Below are 16,207 nucleotides of genomic sequence, written 5' to 3'. Positions count from 1 at the left end.
ATCTATTGATCTGGTTTCTGTGGTTCGTGCGGTGTTTTGGGTGCAGAACAGTTGCTTGAAACAATTTGAGATCAATTCAAGTGTAACTGAATCAATAGAAAACCATAACTGAAATGCACTGCTCTTGTTTTTGTAAGAATGTATTTTTTTTGCTACCTGCACTAATATGAGAATACAAAGTGTGATCAGAACGGAAGGGAAAAACGAGAAGCCCTCGTGTATTGGTGAGAAAGGCTGCTTCTGGAATCAAGTGTCAGGCTGAAGGAAGGCTGAAGGGAGCAGTGTGAGGAAAACATGGCAATGCTCTATTTTGAAAAGCTTTTTTCTTAAAGCTTTCCAAAGAGTTGGATTAATTCCTTTTCCATTCTGAGTTAACCACAGCTAAAATTACCAGATTTATGGCATTATGCAAAATGTTGATATCCTTAAACAATTTTTGCTGCAAGAGGGAGAAAAAAAATCATTTTTTAATTACACTATTTTCACAATAAAGGCTGGCACTAGAAATGAGTGACTCTGTAACCAGGTCTCCTTTCTGTATTACCAGCAAGGTTCACTTTTATCTTATTCATTTGGTCCAGCTCTGTTTTCTGTTGACGGTTTACTCAGGCAGAAAATTTCTGACCGTTCAAAAGAAGTTGGGAAACAATGGGTGAAGAAAGGCAATCGGGGTATCAGGAGATGTATTTTGACATTAACCCCTTGCCTCCTGCCACAGTCTAGCTGACAGCAAGACGGATGGAGCAGGAGAAGCTTTTGTTATTAAACTTTACGCATCATCATGTAGTCCTTCACTTAGAAAAATGATTATTTCCAAAATTGTTCCTGGATACTGTAGGGAGTCTGGTGGACACTGAAAGAGGAACAGCTCTGTAGGGTTTTTCTACACTTTATATATACTTTTTAGGATCTACAGATGAACTAATGTTCTGAATCCCCCATCTTTGTGGACAAGGACAGCAACCATAAGGTAATAATGCATAGTTACTGTGAATAAATGGTGATTAAATAGCGGCAGGCAAAAAGTTTAGGTGAAATTCATTCTGGTTGCAAAGAAGTCTTGATTTTGGATCATGTTAGTTTGTTTTCCTTAGGATAACTATTTGCCAAATAATTGGTAGTGGATCTGAGGAGAAATCTGCTCCGTTACGAATGCACGCTAAATAGATTTTCACCAAATTTTAATGCTGCTCATTCAAGCTTCTGAATGCATCATTGCATCTGAAAAGGACATTTTGGGTAGGCAAAGGGCAGCAAGCTGTTCAGATAAACCTGATTTTTTTTTGCATACAGAAATGCATTTTGTATTCAGAAATACAGATACCTGCAGGCATAAAATATTGCACATGGAGATGAGATTGATTTAAGTGTTGTGAATCTTGGTATTGTGAACTGCCTTAAATTACTCAAATTCAGGGAGACGCTTCATATACTTTGTTAGGAATATACTGGCCATTAAGTCTTGCCTAAACTTACCAATTTTAGCAAGAATTCTGATGACGCTAGCAGGAAGAAGAAAATGTAGTATAATATTTACGTAATGCCTTTTGGATCATTGGCACGGACCGCTGACTTTCTGATTATGAAGAAAATTTGTAGTTTGGAAAGATGAGTTTTCCACTCAGCTTAAGCCCAGGTTGCCTGACTCAGCCCAGCCGCGTGGCGATGCTGCAGAAACGGCTGAGAGATGAATGGTAAGTGGGATGTGCTGGCAGCAGGATGGAAGGCACGGGACAAGAAGAGATTGGAGGAGGAAGACAAGAAAAATACACTAAAACTTTAGAAAGGCATAATTAACACAAACATAAAGGCTTGAGAAAGGAGAGTGCTGACAGACATAGCGGCAGCTCAGTATGCAGCACCGGTCCTCCAGCGCTGCGTAAATACCCATTTTCACTTTGCCTAGCTGTCCAGGTTAATCACATGGTTTGTGCACTGGATACTTGACAGTCCGTTGCTGCGATGTTGGGTAGGCAAACAAAATTAGCCTGAGCGCAGTGCTACCACTCCTCATCCAAATGTCTGCCTTTTTCTTTCTTTGGTGCATTAGAACTGGCTTTGAATTCATTGCTGTTACTTGGTTCATCGGCGTGAGACAGTGCTGAGTCACCAACAGGATCCTTAATTTAATGTCTGCTATGAAGGCGAAGCGTTCATGGGAGAGGTCCCTAAGCGCTGGGTTCAAACATGGATCATCAGAACTGTTTAATCCACTAGGATATATTGGGAGCACAGAAAGAGATTTTGGCGCAGAAGTCATAGAACCACCAAAGACCCAGGACCGCACCATGCATTTGCCATGTTGTTACCCCTTCCTGTAGACATGTGCTGAGTCCTGCTGCCAGGACAGCAGGCGGTCGGGCCAAGGCAGCTCTGCTTATTGCTGCAGTCCCTAGGAAAGGTTGCAAACACTGGGAAGCAGCCAGGAAAGGCTTCCTACTGTTGTAACCTGCAATTAGTTGCAGGAGTCGTAAGAGCGCACAATCCCGTAACTATGAGTGATAGGATTTGGACTGTTCTTCAGCCAAAATGCAACACAACAGATGGAATAAATTTCCAAAGCCTAGAAGAAAGAAATGTGAGAACAACTCTTTTCTTCCACTTGTAAAAGTGAATTTAAGTTCCCACAGTTTCCGACCTCAAATAAAATACCATCAGCAACACGCAGATATTTCGTTTGTGGACAACAGATAGCATTGTTGTGATTGGCAATATTGGACAAAATAAAAGAGATGCAAGTTCCTAGCTTAGTGATTCTGCAGTCATTAGGCAGATGAAACAGTGGAGTGGGAAAACAGCACTATGTTAGAAAACACATGGAAAAAAAAACAGTAAAAAAATCCAGTGATTAACCCCTCTCCTCAACACTTAGCTCAATGTTTCAGTGCCTTCAGCTCAGAATTTCCAGAAGTTTTACTAATTTATTTTACAACGCAATAAAGTCTGCAAAGTGGTTAAATTTTGTCTGCAGATCTTAAGGTTGGCAACGTAAAATTAAGTGCAGCGTTCTTGCTGCACTGGATGAAGGTGGAGGTAAATAGTATTTAGGGCTTTTTGCTCAAGCTGTTGTGGCCAAAGAAAGTCACCCTGTACAAGCTATTAGTGCTTCCTTTTCCAGAAAAGCAGTGTATCAATCTCAGGTCTTCAGGCTGAGCTCAAAAAAATTTCCAAAGCAATCAGTGTTCAAGGCTCCCATGTAAGCTCTTCAGTTTTGATCAGAACAAGATACCAATTTTGCAGCATCGTTCACATCATTGCTCCAGAGATCATCTGCTAGATGTTAGTTCATGCTGAACAACTGCTGCAGTGTTGAACAGCTGTGGGCTCCATGACTTTCAGAAAGTCACAAATAACTCATTCATCCATCTCCTCCTGCGCTGAGAACCCACCCTCATAGTCTTACACTTCCTAATTTAATTTGCCTCTGGATGTAACTTCCTCTACATTTAGACATAGTCTTTGTCTGTCTCTTACCTCTCGGTGTGTTCTGCTTGCATTACTCCATGGCTGTGCAGTGCAGGATGGAGACTGCCATGGGAATGAGAACCATGGCAGGCTGTGCCCGCGGCTGTTATGTGCCCATCTGGCATGGAGACCTTCAGTGGTATCTCTAAGCACAGTGTTACAAACAGATCTTCCCAACTAAGACTTTTGGAAAAGAAAATTGGGGTTAATGTTCAACCAGGTTTTGTTTCCTTTCACCTTTGTTCATTTCACTGACTTCCAGTTGCAAAGTTAAGATGTTCTGAGAACAGAGTTAGTTTACCACGAGGTGAATAATCTGAAAGGTGAAATGGTGAGTCCTTTTCATTTAGCATATCGAGTGGAACGTCACAATTAAATTAAGTAATAGACTGCTGCAAAGACTGACTAGAAACTATGAAAGTCAGGAATCATAAGGAGGAGTGAATCTTTTAGTTAGCCAGGATTTAAAAGCTGGCAGAAAATCAAGATGCTGAGGGTCACAGTGTTAAGAAAGCACTTCCATAGGTGAGCAGGCAAAGGCCATAGCAAGGTGTGTGGTTTTCCTTCATGTGCTCTTTTTGGTGGGGTTCACAGCAATTCCCAAATAGCACAGTACACTCGGTGTCTGCCTTTTGCTTTGAGCAGCACAAACTATGCTTTTTGAAAGCTCCTGTTCAACACATCAGCTCTACTCTACAGTGTGGAATATACTTCATGTGCGACTCATGCAACAGTTTATATTAAAAATATTCAATTTTCTGTATTGCCACTGTATTGTCACTGAGAGTGTGGTATGGAAGGTGATCACAGAATCATAAAATGGCTTGGGAGGGGACCTTAGAGATCACCTAGTGCCAAACCACTGCCTTGGGCATGGTTGCCAACTGCTGCATCAGTCACAGGGCCCCATCCCATCCAACCCAATCTGATCAGACAGTCAGCTCATTCTGGTGAGAAAGGTACAGTGACTCTCTGCAGGCTCTCCTGAGTACACAGCCAGTTGGCATTTTGGGTCTGGGAGTGGGGAAACAGTGTAAGCTTTGCTTTTTACTTGACAGAAAGCCTCTTAGATACTATTCAAAGAAGCCACTATTCCTAATGATGTCAATTGATTTTAGAATTTGTGACAGAAGTGCTACAATCAAAGTGAGTGTAATGTCATTGGAAGAGATTTCATGCCACACGTTAGCCCTGAGGCGCTGCCTGTAGGAAGTGTGAGTATTGTTTTCTGAAACAGAATGATTATAGGGAAGATATGAAATGAAAATCCTTAGACAATAAGAGGTTCTGAATCACCCGAAAGATCTCTTCCAGCTCCTCTGGTCTGCCTGCACACTGCAAGCTTGACATCGACCTGGCTGATGAAGACCAGCCTCACCTCTCACCACAGGGAGAAGCTCTGCATCCCGAGGCTGTCCTGCCCCAGGCTGCATACTGGAGTGTCTCTGCAGGCATTGCTCCTTGTGGCAGCCCAAAGTACTGGGGAGAGGCTCAGTCAGCCCGCTGGACGGCACTGTGCTGCTGGGTCTTTCTACCATGCTAGGCAATGGGCTGGAGATGCACTGGACTAACACCTTGTAGAGAACAACCACAAGGAATGTGGCTTACAATCACAGAACCACGAAGGTTGGAAAAGACCATCAAGATCATCAAATCCAACTAGCAGACTGATTTAGCTTGATAAACCAAGACTAACATCTGAGCTTACTCCTTCCCTTTCACTACAGACACAACCAAAAAGAAGAATGATCTTTTATAGTGAGCTGACAAAAGGGATTCAGACTGAAGGAATTGTAAAACGCGAGAGAACCAATGGGAAAGAAAGTTTAAAATAGATGTGGAAATGACGAGGACCAGGAAATTATGGAATCATAGAATCATTTGAGTTGGAAGGGACCCTGAAAGGCCATCTGGTTCAATCCCCCTGCACTGAACAGGGACACTACAGCTCCATCAGTGCTCAGAGCCCCATCCAGCCTGATCTTGAGCATCTCCAGTGATGGGGCATCCACCACCTCTCTGAGCAAAGAAGAAGATCAAAAAGTGAACTGATAATCACACTCGTAGCTCACATAATGATAGGAAGCTTTTACCCGTCATCCCCAGTCTGCTGTAGACGTGGCTAATGGCAGCACTGACTTCAGCAACCTGCTCTTATGGCATAGGAGAGGCATTCTGTGCACACACAGACATTAGTATCCTGGTGGGATATCTTTCTTTCCTCCCTACATTACAGAAAAAAAAACGATTTTTGTGTCAGTGCTGTGGAAAATATTTTTCATACTTCCACAAATCCTTTTTAGCATGAGAAGTTTCTGCTGCATGAAGATTTGAAGAGTTATATGCTTCGGATGTCCCTGGGAAAGATGTATTTGCACTCTGATGCTGGGAACAGGCGTTGGGGAAAAAGCATGTGAAGTGAGTAAAAATGTCGGGAAACAGCTTCAACGTTTTGGGTTTTCCAGCTGTTAGTTTCACATAGCACTATGCAATTTTGGAGCTGCGCGAACACAAGCGTAGAGTGATAAATGCAGGCTGTACTTTAGAGAGGGGTGAATGTTTTGGAAGACCGGGTAGTTTTCAGAGATGCCTCTCATTAAGACAACCATAAAAAATCAAGAGAAGTTGCCAAAGCAAACAAACGCCTACGCAGTCAGCCTTCAAGTCCCTGCCGTTGTTGGCCATTGCTTGTAGATGCAAAATGTACCCAAATAACCCCTTAAAAATAATTTGTGATTGTGGTACCATACTGCAGATTTACTTAAGGACAGGGTAGATAGAATGTATATTTTAATAGTGATTTTTGCCTTTTCTGTCTTGTAGGTATATCATATCACTGTGGTTTTTAAAGGCTCAATACCTATTATGAAAGCCTGCATTTGGCAATGTCGATGTTGTCTGAATAAAACTGGATACATTTTTTTCCTAAATTAATGATGAAAGTAGAGTGAATAAATGTTCCTGAGCTCTCTGGCCTGTCAGCGTCAGCACTTTGTGGCCTTTGCTGCTGTCAATGAGCCCTAAGGAAGCAGGTTAATCTGGGGCAGCTGTGTGAATTTGCATGGAACTGCCCTGGATTTTTCCACGTTCTCCCGAAACCCCAAATTTTTCAGAACAGATGGGACAGAGGGATTTCCATTAGTACCGCAGAATCCCTGTGACTCCCTTGCCTGCCTTTTTCTGTACCAGCTCCTGCACGCTGATGCCTGCTGACACCCTGAACAGTTGTCTTGAGTAAGAGTGAAAAACTGGAAAATTCCAAACACGTAGATCATTAATGGTTGGAAACGCCCAATTTCCCTCCTGCCCTTCTATCTATCCTGGACTGACACGCTTCCTAGCATCACCATTGGAAAGGAAATGGAAAGACCCTTTGCAACAAATTCAGCATCTTAATTATTTTGGTGAAATGCAGGGTTGCAAGTAGAGTTCAGAACAAATCGTAGCTGTGTGGTTGTTATATGGAGCCATTCTATGATGGAAGCAATCTTGAGTGCTTTTACCAAACAATTTTTCATAATATCATTGGATCTCTTTTATGTATGTTAGGCATAGATGTCTGTAGGTTATATTTGAAATTTTAACCCTTATATTCCTGTGTTTGAAGTTCTTTCTTGGGAAACAGTCCCTACAGTGCATTTATGCACAGTCTAATGATATTGTCTATAACCTTTCTTAACCTGATATCTATTTAGGAATTAATATTTGCCCTTCAAAGCCAAATGTGCCTGAGAAAGTTTAACTTCCAAACAAAGAAGGATTTATCCTTGTTGGAGCTGGAGAGCAGAAAGTTCTGAGGTCCTCTGTAGTGCATATGGTTAAATAGTGCTGCCAGGCCGTGGGCTGATAATTCTGTTTTGTGATGGTCTATTTGTCTACCACCTCTCTGATGTGAAAGTGGTGTAGCAAGTACTCAATAATTTACATACTGTACAATATAACTAAATATAAATGATGCATTATTCTTCCATTTAGCCCCATTTGAATTGATTGATTACTAAATCTTACATTTATCATTTATCAACATTGTGATTATTTATAACTTCTGCTGAGTTTACAAAGTAGTGCATCAATCAAGAAGCTGAGTTGCTCTTTCCCAATTTATAATGGGTATTTTAATGATCAGAACCTAATTCTTGCATTGGTTATTTATTTCATTTTGCCAGCACTGAGCTTGAAAAGGGTGGCCAAAAGATATAAGGCCAAAGCTAAGTCTCAGAAAGAAGACCCCCCCTTCCTTTTTTTTTATTCCTGTTTTGTGATACTGACTTCTACTATTGTAAGTTATTTTAAAAATAGATGTATCATGGAATCATAAAATGGCTTCGGTTGGAAGGGACTGCAAAGTCCATCCAGTTCCAACTCCCTGCCATGTGCTGGCTGCCCCCCAGCAGCTCAGGCTGCCCAGGGCCCATCCAACCTGGCCTTGGGCACCTCCAGGGATGGGGCACCCACAGCTCTCTGGGCAAAACTGCCAGGGCCTCGTCACCTGAATCAAAAGAAGGAAAGGTAAACACTGATCATTTCAGTAATGCTTTCGCTCACCAGAATCCACACAAACTCCTCAGATACCCAGATGACTTTCCTCCCTTGCCCCATGGCTCAGGTCAGCCTTTTCCTGCTCTGTCCACGTCACTCCTGGGCTGTTTCTTGTTCTGTGGGAGGCTTAGGGAGGGAGACCAGCTGGAAACACAGAGCCCTCAAGTCTCCCATATTTAAACCTGTGATCCCAATTCATTCTCTGCAGTGAAGCAAGTGATGCTGGTGATAAGACTGATGCTAGTAAAACAGAGAAAACAAGGGTGCTTCCTCTGCTGCTGTTCTTGAGTTGGAATAACTGGAAATTATACGAAATTATATCACAAAATAGGTCTTTTTTTGGTCACTGATTGCTACGTTTAATCACTGAGAAATCTGGTGGGGTCTAGACACCGAGCAGATTTGGAGTTAAAAATTGTGCTAGCAGTCAGTAGCGTAACTGCAAAGCCTATTGCGGGAGGTGCTGCTCACTGGGTTTTCCCCTATCTGCTATCCCTATTAACAATTGCTAAGAGAAAAGAAGATTGAACATAAAAAGCTGAAGGTCGTCCATACAGTTGTCTCAATAGCAATCTGTGTGACTTTACCCCTGTTGAGGAAAAGTAATTACCCTTTGGCTTCTGATGACCCCAACTAACCTTTGCTGAAGGACCAGAGAAAATAAAGGCTGACCAACAGCCTGCCCTTGCTGCCCTGTGGTTAACCCACACGGGGAATGAAGAACACTCCCAACAATAGGATGTGAAAATGTTGCCATGGAAATAGCACTGGAAGAAGAAACAAAAATCTATTACAATTAATAGTGTTTTATTAGGTGACTCCTGTAGAACTGTTTAATCCATGGAAGTTGCTCTATCTTGAGATCTGGGGTCAGAAAATTTCAGGAGGAATAGAAGAGGGAGACAGAGCATGCCTCTTTAAAAATTCAAGGGCTGTTGACACAGCTAGGATGGTTTGCATGAGATAAAAGAGTCCAGGTTGTGTTGTGCACTGGAAGTATGGGAGGTGATGGCAAAGAACAGATGCAATTACTTTAATTGCGAATGATAACCACTGGCTACCCCCAGGTCAGGAAGAGTATGGATACACAAGCATTTTGGTTTTCTTGTGTGGTGAACAACAAGGGTCATTTAGCTTTTCTTTCTTTTTTTTCCACAATACCGAGGCCTTGCCTAGAGAACATCAGGTTATTTGCAGAGTTATTTGTGTGTCTGACACCTTCAAATTGGGTCCTGCAATGCTTTTGTTTTCATTTTTTTCCCCTCTCCTTTTCCTTTTAATTAAAGCTGACACCTTGCAACACATCACATCAAATTTCTGTTAAATTCTGTTAAATTTGTGGTCTACTGTGTTGTGTTTTAGGCTGAGTTCTGTGCTGTTTGTTCCCCCAGCCAATGATGTTCACGTGGAGCTGAGAGTGCTGCACATTTCTGGGAGGACTTGAGAAGCTGCTGAAAACTCAGCGGTTCTCTGACCACATAAAGACAAATCATCGTGACTTCAGAATCTACGTCTTGTTGGTCTACAATATTCCAGTTCTAGTGCACGATAAAGCATTTCAGGTATATAAATTCTCTAACATTTTGTTACTCACTGGATAGGATAATTAATTTCACTTAATTTTTAATAAAAAAAGTTTTGAGTGCGTGTTCCTAGCTGCACATCCCTAAACCGTTTTTGATGATTGTATGGCTTTTAAGAGAAATGAGGAATTTTAGCAGGTCTAAGACATTAATACACAGTGGTATGTTTTCTGATATTGAAATGGAATTCAAAATAACAGATCTGTTACAGCACACGTTCTGAGAACGTCGCACAAAGTTCCACACTGGGTTCCTATTTTTGGTCTTGTTCCCCAAGTACAAATGCTTGAAACAGGGAGGATGTCAACCGAAATACTGAACTGATGTTCCTGATAACCTCACTGGCAGTGTGCATGTGTGCATCTGCTCTCACTGCAGATTCCTTGTGCTAAACGCTGGAAGCACAGTAAGGAAATGAGTTGCCCTAAGTGTGATATTAAAATCTTTTCCTTTTCTTAAAATGGTGGTAAGATTTTTTTTTCTCCAGTACTTTTGTATCAGTTTCCAATAATTTAGCTGTGAATTTTCACCACGAAAGTTCTTCAACTTATGAGTGTTTTCAGATGTTGATTTGCAAAGAGTACGCAATGTGCTGGAAAGAAACAAGCTTATTTCTGCGTGAAAAAGATTTTCCCATGCAACATCAAAATCATTTTCCATATTGCAAATACGATCATTACCTTAATCATTTCTTAATTATAACAACGGTGTTCAGTTTTTAAGGTTTGTTGCCATTGCAGACCCTTGAGTGCACTGTGTCTCGATGCACCCTGCCCTTTTCTTATGACACGGAAACTTGTCTGTTGCTTTAAAATGAATCACATTGCCATAAGCTTTTATGACCGCGTAAACCCTTCAAATGATTTTGCTCAGATGTCTTTCAGTACACAAGTTTGTATTTCAGCTTATGGAACCAGTGTAGGTCTGGGATCAAGGCAAGGTGCTTTCATTAATTTTCAACAACAGTTTCCACGTCGCTGGCTGCGAGGCATTGTTTGCTCGGAGGACTCACCTGCTCGTGGTGCTGGGGGCTGTCACCTGTTCCACTGACTGTTCCACTTCCTCCCTTGGGTTAGTGCCCAGGTTTTCATGGTAACCCCTCTCTGCTTCCATCCTTGGCAGTCTGGCAGAAGCTCAGAACAAAATTCAAGGGAGTCCAGCATTGCATGAGGAGTTTCCGCTGCTGTGTTTACTGAAAGAGAGAGAAGGCAGAGGAATTACTCAAAGGTAAGCGTTTTGATGGTCTGCTCTGTTCTCAATACTTTGAGGAGTTTGAGAAATCCCTTTAAACTGTGCACATCATATTATTTGTACATTAGAAGTTGTTAAGGTCTTCACCTTCACTTGTGGGTCGTTTTCTGTCCTGCTTTAACTGGTACAGAGGCTACACCTTTCTCCATTTTACCCTGACATCACTCCCAGGCTTGAGAAGTGTTTGCATCTGTCAAATATTTGCATTCCAATTGGGGGATTAATAAAGACAGAGGACTCAGGGATCAAAGAACCTTAAGTTGTTCCTGAGTGTTTGCCACAAAAAGAATTTTCTGGCCGACTCGCTAACGATGGACTTACTCTGCTTTGCAATGTGTTTCATACTTTCATGCTCTGCAAGATGCTGTTGTCTGTCATTGTCAAATCAAATGGAAATTAAACACAGATTCCATTTACAGGTCATTATTTTATGTTGTTTTGGTATAAGTGTACACGTGTGTGTTAAGCACAGTGTAACTTATATAAAAGAGCTAGCTAGGAAATATCAGAGCCAAACACTCAGAAATGTTTTTCCATACAAGTTCAAAGTCTGGTCACATGTAATGCAATTCTTTTAAAACCAAAAATCTGTTTTTACTTAAATTAAATTTGTTCATACGTTCACTGATATTTTAATCATAAAACATAAAAAGGTAGGCTGGAAGCTGATGATTAATCTTGCCAGCACGCTGTCATAGATATGTTGTGGAAAGTCGGAAATGAAATTATTTCTGTGTTATCAATTGACGGACGTGTATAAAATGCAGGGCTTTCAAATGCATCACAGTTCTTAAAGCTTTAATTAATGTAACATTGCTGTGCTGGTGTGTTTAACTAGTGGCCTCCTATTGTTCTGTAGCGTTATCTAAAAACATTATGCCTCTTAAGAGGAAGCCTGCCAATACCGAGGCTTAAATGCCATATCTATGTTATAGGAAGAGAACTGATTTGGTCATTAATGGTAATTGCGGCAGAAATATTAATTAGATCGAGAATACTTCACGGCAAACTACAATGCTGAAAGTACTGAATGAACATCTGATTCTCAAAAACGTGAATACAGTCTGAGCACCCAAGGCATTGCAGAAAACAGTTTATTTTAACAATTTGCTAACACTGCAGAGCAAGAATGGCTTATAAAATAGTAGGACATTTCTGAGCACTTCACAGCCATCTATGAGATATTCATTAACAATACAGCAACAAAGCATAGAATAGAGTTTGGGTATGTGTTTCTTGGTATCCCACATTATACGAACAGATAAGTCAATTTTTATCTCGAGAGTTTTGTTTATAAATCAACAGCAGCATTAGATATCCTAAAAGTTACCATAGCCATTAAATACCTTATAGCGCTGTATCCCTGGTAATCCAATTTACAAAACTATATTCTCAGCAGAAACTCCTGGGATATACAGTAGTTCTCTTCAGTGAGCCCTTCCTGCTTTTTCTTGTCATGAAGCAGTGATGGTAGGTTTTATCCTGTTGATAATTTGGCTCTCTTTAAACTATTGCTTGTTGACCCACTGGAGTGGTCTTTATGAGGGTGGAGGTAGCTGGAAGACTGAAGGACTGCAGACCATATATCTTATCTTTCTTCCTTTTTTTACTGTACCTTAACATTCAACATAGCATCATTATTCTGAGGCAAAAAGAGAAAAGCTGGTCCATCATATATATTCCACACATCGCTAGTCTTTCCTCCATGCCCTGCAGTGCTACAGAGGGGGATTATTGCTGCAGAAAAAAAAAATCTGGCCATAGTGTAAGGAATAATCACTGCAGTCCAGCTCACCCCCACACCTCTTTCTCTCTCTCCTTCTCTCTCTCTCCCTCTGTTTGAGGCCCCAGCTGATTCAGTCTGCATCCATCCATACATAAATCATTGCCCTTATTCTATTGGTTACATGGTACATGGCAAGTATTGATTTTTTCCGTTGCCTCATTGCTGGAGAACCCATGGTTTTTGTGAGACTGAAAATGCAAAAATTTTTTTTTTGCCGGAGATCTTGTCAAGGTACAAAAATGACAAGCCAGGAGGGTGCTGTTTTAAGGCTTCTGTCACTTAAAAATCTTCACCTTCTCTGTTCCACTCGAGGAGCGCCTGTGTCCCCCAAAGTCACTGCTTGTTTAATCACCACTGCTTTAGGCAGGCTTAGTGGCTGAGCAGCGGGAGAATAAGCAAACAGAAGCAGGGCCTGGCCACTTGGCTTAATTAGCAGAAGTTTAATTATCCTCTGAAACATAAGATAAAGAAACAGGAAGATAAAGAACAGCAAGGAAACGATGGCATTTCAAGGAAAGAAATGAATCCTAGGCGTAAGATGATAGGATGCTGTAGAAAAAGGTGCATTTGCACAATGGACACATAGTAGTGTGTTTAATTCAGTGAGCTCTTTGCAGCATGCTGAAACCTTTTTGCCCTTCTCAGTCTGAATGCTGCATCGAGTTACTTTTTCTCAGCATGCAAAGCCTGAAAATGTCTCATGGAGACGGCACCTTATTTCCTCAGAGAAGTGTTTCTGAGGGACAAGGAAGCCTGATTATGAGGCGGATTGTCAGGCGTTCTACTTCAGTAACTGACAATTCCCTGGTAGAAGAGTCTGTCTTCCTGACAGCCTGATCCTAAACACACTGGAGTCAACAGGGATGCTTTCATTGACACTATAGGTGTGGGCTCCCATTTGTGGGCTTGGCTTGGCATTACACAGAAGCCAGTGTTTTCCTCTTTTATGGAAACCATCACTCCTCCTGCTTTGGAAGAAGTGAGGTGGGTTAGGATGGGTGGTTTCTACGTGGGTATTGTTGTATTTCATCTGATTGTATTGTTTTACTGTTACCATTGTTAGTACTTTTAAACATGATCTAAGCAACAGAGTGTAAATTTTCTTTAATACTTCTACTGTGTTTTCTTTAATACTGCTAATGCAAAATCCCCCATGCTTAAAATGCCTGTCCTCTGCCAACTCTGATCGCTGTAGCTTGCTCTTCTTTTTTTTTTCAAGTCATCATGCCCAATTTCTGCTAATCGCATGTCCAAAGCAGCTGATATTTTCTATCTGCATGCTAAACAGAATCTTAAACAAAATACAGCTTTAGAATATGCAGTATTAGGCTTGGCTGGGGCCATCCCTCTTTTGGAGCATGTTTTCTTGTCCAACGGTATGTTGCAACTGTTTTAGTGAAATGTAACTTAAAATGAAATGAAATAAAAGGTAAGACTGTGGGAAACATGAATTTTGGAGGCAGACTATTTCCTATTCTTTTTGCTGAGGAAAAGGGCAGGGTGTTGCCTTCAGCAAATGATCTTCTTCACCAGAGGAGTACCATCAGTGAAAAATGTGTCTTTGTCCCATTGAAAAACATATCTTTGTGGCAGTGGCTGCGACAACAGGGTTGCTACATACCTGTATAGCAGGCATTTGAACCGAGTCTCAGGTTTAAGTTCACTTCTTTAACCTTTATTAATAAAAGAGAGGGGTGTACTTTGTCAGCAGAACACCAGGAGCTGACTGTTCAAAGCACAAAGTTACTAAAGAAAGACTTGTCTAAACCTACAAAGCTTTTAGGACTCATCTTCTATAGGGGCACGCTTCCCTTTTATAGGTTTCCATGAAGGCACTCAGCCTGAACTTTTGGAGATTCACAAGATAACTGGCCTATCTACATTAAAGTATTTTTCTTGCAGCCTATGCTGCCCCTTTACCAGGCTGTGCTCAGCTCACAGCTCTGGGGCACTTCGGTTGAAGGCCTGGCAGATACCATATGTGCACAGCACAGAAATACCTCATGTATACATCTAGTTTACAGACAAGAGAACACCTCAGATTGCCAAGTGTTCTCTTGTCTCCACACCTGCAGAGCCACTGTCACTGCAGCCACAGCTGGCTTGCCTCCCATTTGTACGTGTGAAAGGGCTCACGGCTTCCCAACCCCCCTTTTCCTGTTTCTATTTTAACCTAAAAGGAGCACTGAGAACTTGTGGCATGAAGCACTGCTCAGACCTGGTTGGAAAAGGGTTGCAGATGCTCCCTTGGCCGCCTGCTGCCTTTGGCACTCACTGACACTTGCCCATAGGCACATGTAAATGGCAGCTGGCCCATGCTGGAGCTTTGTTGTGCACCAAGCCCCAACCAACTTTGCTGTCCTGCCCTGCAATAGCAAGGTTAACTTGGTGCAGCAAACTCAGCCAGCTTCCTTTTGCATCTCTCTGAGGAAGGCGAATACTGGTCCTCAACGATGGACACGAGAATTAATAAATAACACTGACAAGAGGTCAGGGGGATTTGTCCTGTGGCAGCTAATAACTAATGTCTTTGTTGAAAATACACATGAAAAGAACAGGCAGGCATACAGGCTGTGCTCTGTGCTTGTGTAAGATGAAGTGACACGGTCAGGGACATTAACCCTCCCCAGGCAGGGTGGCAAGGCAGCTGCCCTCTTACCCATGGCCATGGGAAGCCATCGGCCCGCACTGCTACCCCTATCACACACGTGTGCTGCATCCAGGCTCAGGAGAGCTGCAGACAGCCTTGCTGATCCGACCCTGTCCCCTGGCACCCATCTGCAGTGCCATGCGTGCTGCACACAGCTGCATCTCCCCTTGTGACACATCTGAAAAGTAGGTGTCTGTCGGGCAAGAGCAGGCTTTCATCCTCAAAGGCCTTCATAAATAAGCTTGTGATGGAGCAAAAAGAGCCCTTGCTAGGGTCTGCAGTTCATAGGTGAAGAAATTGTGGGAAGATCTGGCACTGAAGCTGTGATGGTGTTTGAGAGCTCCTGCTTGCGACACATGTGGGAAAATTGCTGAAGGACCACGTACGTGGGGAAGCTTGACCCCTATAACACTGCCAAGGACACAGAGATCTTCGGTGGCTTGCTTAGCAAGCATTAATCAGAAAAGCATCTGGTTCAGCTCAAACCTGTAGGTTGCATTTTCTCAAGAAAAAAAAAAAGAAGAAAAGAAAAAGAAAATATCAACAGAACATCTTTTTTTTTTTTTTTCTTTTGTAGGAGGGCCTGCCTTCTTTTCTGCTTTCCTCAGCCTGTTGTTGTGTAAATCACTCTGTTACATCCAGCAAATTAACTGCATGTGCTGCAGCGTGCAGTAGCAAGGCTGCTGCGGGTTTGTCCATTTCAATAGGAGTGGGATGTAGTGTCATTTAACCCACACCAAATGCTGCCTGAGGACCCTGAAAAGTTATTCAGCAATGATTTTAAATCCTATCCCCAGGAAGAGAGGAAAAAAAAAAAAATAGTTTTGAACTGTACAGTTGGAGCCCATAGTTGCAATAAGATCCAGGAAAAAGGTTATTTTACCTGAATTTATCGCTTAGCAACCAAGAAACTACCTCCTGAGATTGCCATTC

At 42.0% G+C, this 16,207-nt stretch overlaps 1 protein-coding gene across 13 annotated transcripts in view; it reads left to right on the top strand.

Annotated features, from left to right (window-relative positions):
- LOC116231878 (uncharacterized) overlaps positions 1 to 16,207 on the top strand; it is an 81,476-nt gene that overhangs the window by 44,790 nt on the left and 20,479 nt on the right. For 11 of the 13 annotated variants that reach the window (XR_016463795.1, XR_016463797.1, XR_016463796.1 and 8 more), the window contains 2 exons: positions 9,396 to 9,566; positions 10,710 to 10,814. The gene's annotated coding sequence lies outside the window, so the exon portion shown is untranslated. Of the gene's footprint in view, positions 1 to 9,395; positions 9,567 to 10,709; positions 10,815 to 12,850; positions 13,609 to 16,207 lie in introns of those variants that run through there. The other 2 variants (XR_016463804.1, XR_016463805.1) reach the window with 2 other exon arrangements.

The sequence above is a fragment of the Phasianus colchicus genome, chromosome 2 (assembly GCF_987193195.1).
Source record: "Phasianus colchicus chromosome 2, bPhaCol1.hap1.1, whole genome shotgun sequence".
NCBI classification, from domain to species: domain Eukaryota; kingdom Metazoa; phylum Chordata; class Aves; order Galliformes; family Phasianidae; genus Phasianus; species Phasianus colchicus.
This window is presented reverse-complemented; position numbering and strand designations above follow the sequence as displayed.